Source organism: Dryobates pubescens, chromosome 22 (assembly GCF_014839835.1).
Source record: "Dryobates pubescens isolate bDryPub1 chromosome 22, bDryPub1.pri, whole genome shotgun sequence".
Classification (NCBI taxonomy): Eukaryota; Metazoa; Chordata; class Aves; order Piciformes; family Picidae; genus Dryobates; species Dryobates pubescens.
Genome location: NC_071633.1, coordinates 9595572 through 9606418, shown reverse-complemented (window position 1 = coordinate 9606418; position 10847 = coordinate 9595572).

Sequence of the window (10847 nt, the reverse complement as noted above, 5' to 3'; positions counted from 1 at the left end):
TATCCTTTCAGATTCAGGCTGTTGTGTTATTTTTGAATCTTCCTATTTGAGAACAGTATTTCAAGCATTTGAACATTTTCTTTTTACCATTTGTAGAAGAGTGCTAGGCTTTGACCCTGTCACCACCCAAGATGTTTTGAAACTTGCCCACACCTTTATTTACTGTGGACTGCATTACTGTGATTCCTGCCAAACTTCCTGCCCAGACACTGTTATTAAAGGTTTTGTAAGAGTCAATATATTGAGAGCAGAACTTCATAATCTTTTTAAGCTTTTGAGTCATGTTATTTTATTATTGATTCTTTGCATTGTGTGATGGCATGCGTTACTCTTGATTCCTGCTTTTAAGTTGTTGTGTATACAAAGATATGTTTACAGCTTTGATTGTAGTCCAGTAATTCACAACATATAGCCAAGATGGTGAAATATTTTTTTTGTTCAAGTAGCATTTTTACCAAATTGTAGGATACAATGGCCTAAAAATAGATGTGTACCAGTATTTAAACTGGGGAAAGGTATGGATCATGAACTTCATGGTAGTTACTATGAGACTGCTAGAGGCAAAATCAGACAAAATCAAAGATGGGTTACAATAAGAAAACAAATAATTGATGGTAACATAATTAATACCGGTTGACATAGTTTTATGGGTGATAGAGCTTGACAATGGATATGTGATGTGCCTTTGTAAGTGTGACTAATAAGCATACCTATGTTTATACCTAATATATAATTCAGTCATCCTAAGGACATTGGACATTCTGATTAAAAAAGAATAAAATAAAAAAGGCAATATTAAAGAGTTAGCTAATTGGTAGGCTGGAAAAGTTGAGAGGAGATTAGTTAAATTATTTCTATTACTCCAAAGAGTTTGTACTTGCTCTGTTGATATGTCACATTTCTACCAGAGTCAACATGGCAAATGACTCCAAGTCACTTATAAAACTTAACCTGATTAATTTGCTAAGGCTCAATAACTTGGTAATATATGTGTGTGGATATTAACAACCGGTGCTTATTGAGGAAGAGTCTAACAAAGGATAATTTGTTTGTTTCATCCAAGAGTTAGCATTTATCACAGCCCACAAGCAAAGGAAAGGTGACTTCCAGTTCTATAACTAAGAAGAAGAAACACTCTAAATTAGGAAGGAGAAACTAGGTACATTGAAGCCACAAATAACGTGCAGCAGCAGGTTTTTCATTCTGAGGCAAGGTAGTTCTTGGTGCAATCTTCTTTGGTGTGCAAAAGCTTCCTTAATACTTGATCCTTTTTGATAAAGACTAAAGTATTTATAAAATGGGTACTATAATACAAGCAGAAAGTATATGGTGGAAGCTTAGCAGCCTGTGTTACATAGGAAGTCACATTGAATGATGATAAAGTTCCTTGGGTCTTAATCTATTCATATATCTTCCAATGAATCCTATTTTCCTTCAGATTACATACGACAATTCACACCAAAGTTTATCAGAGTCAGTGAAAAGAGTGAATAGTTTGAAAATAAGCCAATACTTTGAGTGCTTTAATGTTCACTTTTGGTAAAAAAAAAAAAAAAAATCACTTGAGATTATCCATTTTCTTTGAGTGACAATGGCATTGTTGTCAGATGAGGTGCTGCATCTGGGGGAGTAGTAACTCTTAGCCAACAAGACATAACTGACTTTAGAAATCACATAACCTGTGCTGTCTACAGCTTCACCCTTTTGTCATATCTGAGCACTTTCTGAAAGAGCACTGACGAACAGAATTACAATTTGTTGTAAGAACTACGGGATTTTCTTAGCAGCCAAATGCATATCTGATCCTGCACCACTTAGGTCAGTGGAAGTGGGATGAAACTAAATGGGTGTTAGTCTTGTGAAATTTTGGTATGTGCAAAAATGTGCTCATGCTGCATCCCTTCAGGTCAGGAGGTAGAGTTCCCTCTGTGACTAGCAAAATTTTTTCAGGGCCAAGTTAAGGAAGAAGGTTTATATTGCCTTGTCACTTTGGGAACTATTCACTCCCTCCTCAGTAAAGCTGGCTATGGTGACAAGTTTCCCAATTTACCTCCCTAAGTAAAAGCCTCTGAGTCTGTGGTGTTGGTGCTTCCTATGGAACCACTTCTGGTATAATTGATGGATTCTTGCTTTTGAGTATTTCTTAACCAAAGGCCGACTAATATATTACTCCTTGGTGAGTGGTTTTACTGTTCTATCTGACAGGCTGTATGTCAGTAGCAGTTTGTTGTATTCTTCATTTGCCTTGTCTTGATGGCGCTTGCTTTTGTGACTGCCTGGAAAGGTACACCTATGCACAAGATTGTGACCAAGCTGAACTCTAGCTGATTTGCTCTTTGCATCCACTTCTGAACTTATCCTATCAGAGCAAGGAGAAAGGTGGAAAGGGGAAACTAATCAAGTTACCCTCCACAAGAAAGGGTGAAGGAGTTGTTTAAGAACACAATACAAACAGAGCCCTTAGGAATAATACTGGTGCCTAGCATTAGTTTACTTTTTGTTCTGTACTGTTATACAACTCATTTCACTCCATCTAATCTAAAAAATACATTTGCATAATGACTTTGTTAAACAAAAGGTTGAACCATTTAACTGTACTTTGGCTGACTTGCACGTATTTTCAAATCCTAATAACTTTAAACGAGATAGAGTTTGCCAAGTTCTCTGTTTAATTAAGTCACTTATGTTTACATTTTCTTTTTAATCTGATTTCCTCCCTTTTCCCCTCTTTTTTTTTCTTCTTCTTTTCCCTGTTGCAGAACACAGCCCCAGGCATTCACACTTAGGCAGTTGTTCAAATCTGTTTTAAAACAAAATTTTAAATCAAAACTTTTTGCAGCTCTAGGGTCAGCATGAAGACCTGTGATGATATTACAGACCCATCTCTCTTTCCTTTTCCAGTAAATATATGCAAAATGTAGAGCTATAAAAATACTGCTTTTCAGGAGAAATTGATGTTACCTTGTCCAGTGGAAAGATCTTTGGCTTAGAAAGGAGAGGTAGGTATATCTTACACAAGCCTTTTTTTTTCCTCCTGATTAACAGCAAAGACTTAACAATGTCTAGATTTTGCAGTGTTGACAAGCAGCTTTGTCATTGCCATAGTAATACCGCTTGGTATGAGAGACAGAGAAATATGGAACCTGAAATGACATTCAGAGATGGGAAAAGTCATGGCATTTTGCAGATAATGAGTTATACAAATCTTGTGTAGGCACTAGTTCATTGTTCACACCTGTCAGTTTTCCATACTGAGCTCAGAGTAGTCCTGTGGTGATGTAAAAAGGTAGACACTTTGAACAAAAGCTGGAGTAGAAACAGATTTTAACACATTTGGAGCCAAAAACATTCTAGTATTTTTTTTTTGTCTTATGTTTCTATGGCATAGAAACACATCTGTGTATGTTTTCAGCTGCTTTTGAGTTACTTCACTGTGCTGCTGGCTGTGAAAGTGAGGGAACAACTTCTACAGATGAAAGGCCAGCAATGATAGCATTGGAATGTGACCTCAGACATTTATCAGAATGACATTGTCTGTCAGATGATACGGCGTTCTTATTTTTCCAACCACTTTTGGCATGGAATCAGGTCAGTTCAGGCTGGGGGCATATATTGCCATGCTTAGTTAATATGCAGTAGGTTTAATTTAAAAATCCCTTTCTTGCCTATAGACATTTAATGTGTTCCTCTGTAGCTTCCAACATGTTTTAAAAGTTTTCTTGAAAGACACCACTGGGATTAGAGAATGATTATTCACTGCAAGAAAAATGGAAATAAGCATTAAATGAGGATAATGTTCTTTCTGTAGATCATGGGTATTCTTCTGCTTAATAGACCAATGTCACATAAACTGTAAGTTCCTGCTTCAGACTTCTGAAGTACCTGAAGCAATGACAGAAAACACTATTATCTAAAAGATAGATTTTTGAGTAAATGAAGTTAATTTAGATTTAATTTTCATCTTCAGTCAGATTTTGAGCATGCTCATGATTTTCTCACCAGTTTTGAATCCTGTATTTGGGAAGTGCCTGGGCTGATTGGTTGAGTCATTTTCTGGTGATTAAGTGGTATGTCTCAACAGGAAGCATAGTGTAAAAGGCTTAAGGGAGTTTATAAATAGAAAGTGTTCTGAGGGAAAATCGTTACTCAGAAAGCAAATTCTATTGATACATGCCTGCAGAGATGTTGTCTCTTGCACAAGAACAGCTCTTTTTAATGGAAAATTCTATATCTTAAAAAAACCAAACCAAACCAAACCACAACAACAAAACACCTTTAATTACTTTATACAATTTCTTTACATCTTTATGTTACTCAGATGAATGTGGAGTGACACTAATCACTTTTAAACTTCAAAATGGAGTGCCTTGATATCTATCCTTTTGTTTTCAATGCTCTTGATTCCAAGAACATGCATTTCTTTAAATCCATGTTAAACTGGCAAAATCCTGATTTACTGTGCACTTCCTATGTGCTTTCTTCAGATAGAGTCCGTGCATGTGATACATCATAGATAGGGAGAAAAGAATGGGACACAAAAGCTAGGAGTTCCTGCATTAATGCTGCTTCTGCCATTGTTAAATTAGTGAGTTGCCTTAGATGAGTTTTCCAGCCATTTCCCTACTTTTTCCTGGGGCTGTGATTTGTTTCCACTTTGCTCTGGAAAGGTTGGATAACAGCTACTCGTCCACTTCAGGGTGGTATTTTACCACATACTGAATACAAAGCATAATAGGATCATAGAATCATAGAATCAATAAGGTTGGAAAAGACCTCAAAGATTATCAAGTCCAACCTATCACCCAAGACCTCATGACTACTAAACCATGGCACCAAGTGCCATGTCCAATCCCCTCTTGAAACCTCCAGGGACAGCGACTCCACCACCTCCCCAGGCAGCACATTCCAATGGCTAGCAACTCTCTCAGTGAAGAACTTTCTCTTCACCTTGAGCCTAAACCTCCCCTGGCACAGTTTGAGACTGTGTCCTCTTGTTCTGGTGCTGGTTGCCTGGGAGAAGAGACCAACCCCCACCTGGCTACAACCTCCCTTCAGGTAGTTGTAGAAAGCAATAACAGTCTCCCCCGAGCCTCCTCTTCTCCAGGCTAAACAACCTCAGCTCCCTCAGCCTCTCCCCACAGGGCTTGTGCTCGAGGCCTCTCACCAGCCTCAATCATCCAAACCTCTTCACATTTCCTCAGGATGCTGTACAGTTCCCTTCAACTCAATGACCTTGTCCACAAAACCAGAAAAGGTGTCTTTCATTCCCCCCCTCCAGTCAGCAGCAATCTTGGGATCCCTAGCTGGTCATATTACAGTGTAACTTACTGACAAACCCATCATCTGACTGCTAAGAGCAGTTCTGCCATTGCTTACAGAGGAACTGTGTTGTTAACACAGGAGAAAAATATTGTGGTCAAGTAATGGAACTAAAATCAGATTTTCCTAATTTATAGCTGGATCCAAAGATGACCAAAGACAGTGAGAGTCTTTCCACTGACTTCACTAAACTTCGCATGTTTGTCCACAGAAGTGCTGGTAATACAGCCGAGCCAAGCCCTGGGAGATACTCTAACCTCTTGTTCTCAGCTGATCTTCTTTGGACATTATTCAGAGCTGCTAGAAGATGCTACTGCACACACCACCAAGGGCAGGCCAAACTAAAAGCTGAAGCAAAAAAATGCTGTAGGAAAACTGACTAAAAAAGAAAAAGCCAAATATAAATAACAGTAAATGGTAGCAGTATTACAAGTTCCTCTGCCTCCAGGCAAATGCCTACACATTTATAAGTAATGACATGCAGACATCAGTTTAGTTTAAGATACTTATTGATGCTTTGTAGGCTAATGTTTTAAGCAAAACAGAAGCCAAGAGTGGGCAAGTTTCCAAAATCTGCCTATGTTGTGAAATTAAAAAAATGTACCTATAAGCTGTCTCTCCTGAGCACACAGTGAAATGTACACACTGGCTAAAAATCCTACTACCACACACCAAAAAACATCCTACTCTATCACAGGCTGAAGTAAATGATAAGAGAAGTGGCAGGGCTCATGAAGGAAACCAGCCAGTTAATTCAGTTAATTGACAATGGAAGTTTGCTTTTATTCTAATAAGGCAATTTCATCTATAAGGTTTCACAGTAAAACACTCTCTGAAACAGTCTGTTAGTTAAAAGCATTATCTATAACAGTCTGTTAGTTAGTGACTGTGTTTTATTGACATTTACTATGAATTATCCATTTATGTCTAAACTTTTGTTTACTGTCTGACAACAAATATTTATTTGTATGGGTGAATGTGAAAGGCCAGGAAGTACTACACTGTTGTAAACAAGTCGTTTGCATCCTATGAAGTTATTTCAAATTCACTTTTTCAATACTGAAAATACCTTTTAGTCTTTAGCTTAGACATTGTTAAAGAGTACTTTGGTGAATGGGTGATGCCAGATGCATATCTTGAAAGAGCAGCATAATTGCAGCTCATTAAGAAATGGAAAGAATGCAATATAGCCAAAAGAAGCACTTCACATGCAGAAAGAAGTGCTTTCAAATCAAGAAGGTTGAAGGCTGGAAGACTTCAGCTGTGCTGAGTTTCACAGGTCAATTTAATGTATGAATTTTAAACAACCTATGAAGAGCACTTGAAAGAAATGCCAGTTCTGTGAGCAACATGGAGCAATCATATGACGAGCTGACGGACTAAGTTTCTGCTCAACAGGATTTCCCCTGGGAATGTGGTGGTTGTTAGATGTCTTCATTTCAGCTGTTGTGAAAAGCACTTGTGCCCAGGCTTTGTTTTCTCCCCAAGTGCTGCTGTTACCATTCCAGAGAGTTCAAAGTGGTTTTACTCTCTGGGTGTTCAGGCTCCTCCTTCACCAGCTGAAATCTGATATTTCAAATGCTGGCTATGCATGAGCAGGAAGAGTGGAGGGATGCCAGCTGCCCTGTTTGACAAATTTGCAGATGCACAGGACTTTTTTTTTTTTTTTAATTAAAGAATGCGTTTTTTTTTTTTTTAATTATTCTGGCACGGAGACTGGAAAGCTGTTGGCAGGTGGTGCAACTCATGAAAGGTCTCTATGCTTGCTTATTTGAAGTTGCTAACATGGCATGATTCAATACTAAAGTATGGAGTTTATAAAAAATGTTTGCAGGTTGTCAAGAACAATATTAGTTGTGCTGTGATCCAGTGCACTCACATGAGCTAAAGAAACCCAAGCAACAGGAAGGAGACTGTTCAACAAATCTTAGTGTTACCTTGGGACCAGGTTGCAATTCATGAGGTGGCAACAGCCTGTCAAGCACTAAGACAGCCACGATTAGAAGTAGAGATCATGGTGGTGCAGAGCCTGCCATTGAGGAGGAGCCCAGGGAGGTGGTGGAGTCACCATCCCTGGAGGTGTTCAAGAGGGGATTTGATGTGGCACTTGATGCCATGGTCTAGTCATGAGGTCTGTGGTGACAGATTGGGCTTGATGATCTTTGAGGTCTCTTCCAAACTTAGTGATACTGAATGACCTGCAACATCTTTGAAATCTCCAAAGCTTATGCCAGGGAAGGAAATAACCATGGCCTTATTGCACGTGTGGTCTCAACATGTCAACTACTTGCTATAGAACTTCTTTTGCTTTGCCAGGTGGCATATAGCACCTGTCTCCCTTTCACAAGCAGTGTCGAAGGGGGTTGTCTCCTCCTGAGCCACTCTGGATTTGGCTGATGGGTTTCAGTAGCACTGATATGTGTGCATGGCCTGCATCTATACAGCAGCGTTGAGCTCCTCTGGGAGCTGGGGCATAGTGTAGGGCTGAACTCTTCCCTGCAGATCTATGGAAAACTGACAGTGCTGGGAGGGGGCCAATTTAACTGGGAAAACTGAAGTTGACTAAGCTTGAACAATTTAATTATCATTTAAAGTTAAAGATGCAAATGGCTTTAGGCCCCATTTCAGAAACCAGGGATGAAAGGGTAGAAACAGGAATAAGCTGCCTTTATTTTTTTTTTCTGTGATCAGATAAGAAAGAGAAAAATTCAGTGCTGCTGTAGCCAGATATAAAAATTAAGATGCAGTGGGGAGTTGAAAAGCAAGTAAACTTTCAAGAACCTATTCCTCAGTAGCTATTTGAGACCAGAGTAGCAATTTGAGCTCACTCTTGTATTTGTACCGAGAAAGAAGTCTGGTCTTGAGGATAATTTTCCTAAGGTTAAGGTAGTGATTAGAGACCTATAACTCACAACTTTACAACACCAGGTTTAGGAAGAAGTCTCTTTTGCATCTGTTCTACTGTGGGTAGCCTATCAATGCCATGAGTAACTCTAGCAGTTGTGTTGCTGTGCTGCTATTTGGCCTCTGGTGAGGACTACAGAATCCTTTTTTTACAGAACTTCGGGTTGGGTTTTTTTGCAGGTGAGTGAGGTCAGATGGAAAGCTGGTTACTGATTTAAAGGAGCATAGGACTGACTTCAGGGAAAGGTAGGAGGCTGATTGAAATTTTCTTCTTTACCAACAAGTATAGTAGTAAAAAATGCCAATATGTATATTCCATTGAAAATATCCACTTACTTCCTGGACCATAGCAACAACTGAGTGGTTTTGAACCAAAGATTTCATATACAACTATTTGTAACACATATAAGTCTGAATGAAATGTAAACCTGTATTAAAGCAAACCAAGCTTTTTCTATGCATCAGCACTTCTCTTGCTGAACTATAGAGAACCATAATCTGTATAATTTCTCTGGAATCTACATGTCCTTAGTTAGTGGAATATCACAGTATCATAGTCATACTGTGATACTGTGATATTCCACTCCTTTGGAATCCCATATCTTTTGAAAACCCTTATCACCATCATCTTGAAGAAAGAGTAAATATGACAATAAAAATGTCAGTGGCATTAATTGACATTTCCTGTTGATTCCAGAATATGGAAAGGAACTTTGGAAGTTGTAATTATACATTGGCCAGAGTCCTAATTATGACATGACAGTAAAATTCACATTTCTTCTTCTTTGCCCAGACCATGAGTTTACATTTCAGTTGTGCTGTAGTAGTCTCCAAGTCCGTCATGGCTACGTTTCATGTTTTTATATAAATACTGATTGTCAATGACATTAAACATGCATAACTTTTGTTTCTTAGCAACCTTATTTTTTAAACAAAGGGGTGCTTAATAAATGTAATTTATTTATTTTATGCTGTCAAGACAATAATGTACAACAGACAAACCCAATATTCAGCAGCTGATGACTGGTTTTTATTATCTCCATAGAGCAAGTTAGAAACATTTGTGTTAGATTGCATTGAAAAAAGACTACATCTTCTTCTTGGCCAATCCTCGCTGGCTAAGAATGAGAAGTGTGGTTATCTTTTCTTTAATGCAGCAAAATACAGCACAATATAAATGATCAGTCACCAGAATCTCCCAAAGTAAACTCTGGAATTGCCAAAGAAAGTACCTCCTTCCTCAAGAATGAAAGAAAAAAAAAAGAGATTTAACATTAAAGTTCTAACATGGTTTTGCTCATGCATATGGAGTAATTTTCATTAAAGAAACAATTAGAATAGCAAAGGCTAACCAGAAGTGTTTAACTTAAAAATGAAGAATGAGAATCTGTGAAACTGGAAGCATGACAATTAGAAGAGTTGTGCTTTCATCCTTGAGCTCGACCAGTATGTCTCAGTCTTCAGCTGTCTGAGGAACAGTAACTTCCCTAAAATATCATCAGAGACTATCTCTGCATTCAGACTTATCATGATGGTGCTCACTGGTTCAAACTCTCTGTCATTCTTCCATTAATGACATTCAGGGAAGAGTTTGCTCAGTAACACCCACCAAACGTAAATACCATTTAATTAAATAAAGTCTCTGCTAGATTTAATATGCTAACATCAAAGCATTTGAAAAGTGATCTTTGTCTCTGACAGAAGGTTTCCCACAGACAAGAAATAATCTCAGGCTCTTGCTGACAACACCTATAGAATGGTTAATTTGTATTGAGCATGTATTTACAGAAGGTTCTCTTTATTCACTGACAGTTACATTCTAGGAACTATTTTCATGCAGGTGCATGCTAAAGACATGAATCTTCTCTGTTGCTTTTTTAATTTTTCATTTGTTGTTAGGTTTGGTTGAGATTTTTTTTCCTCCAAATTTCCTCAGCACCTCTATCACAGATCACTGTATTTTTCTCCTGATATGATCTGAAGTAACCTAGCCAGCTGTTTTGCAATGTGACATCCTTTGAGCAGCTGACAGTTACTGGCTCATGCGGATGTTTTAGCACCCTAACAAGGCAAAATCTATTTACCAGCTGTATGCAGCCTGGAATTATTTGTCTTGAAAGACTGTGCATTGACTTAAATTTCTTTATCAGCTTAGCTGACCTTTAGGTTTCTCTTTGCTCTATGAAGTCTTAATCTGAAATGAAGTATGACCAAACTCAGAGTACATTTTCAGGGAAGGTGTTAGCACAGCAGTGCAGGAAGGAAATCTTATCAGCTTTGTTGAGCTTGGTTGGTTAGTTTTACACGGAATCATTTGTCAGCAGAATCCAAATCAACAAAGCTGCAAGTACTAGCTAAGAATATGAGGCCTGATGCAAAGCCTGTTGGAATCCATGAAAAATAATGATTACTTGATCCCTTTCTGAAGTCAGTGAGATGTTGACATTTATTTCAACAGAAGTAGCTCTACGCCCTTGATATTCTCTCATATGTATTTCTCAAAGTAGTGACTTTGCAAATCAAAGCAAAATCAGAATTGTATCTGAACACGCAAACCCAAATGTCAGAAATGAAAATATAAAATAGCTGTGGAATAGTCTTCAGGGCACTGAGGTCTCAGCATT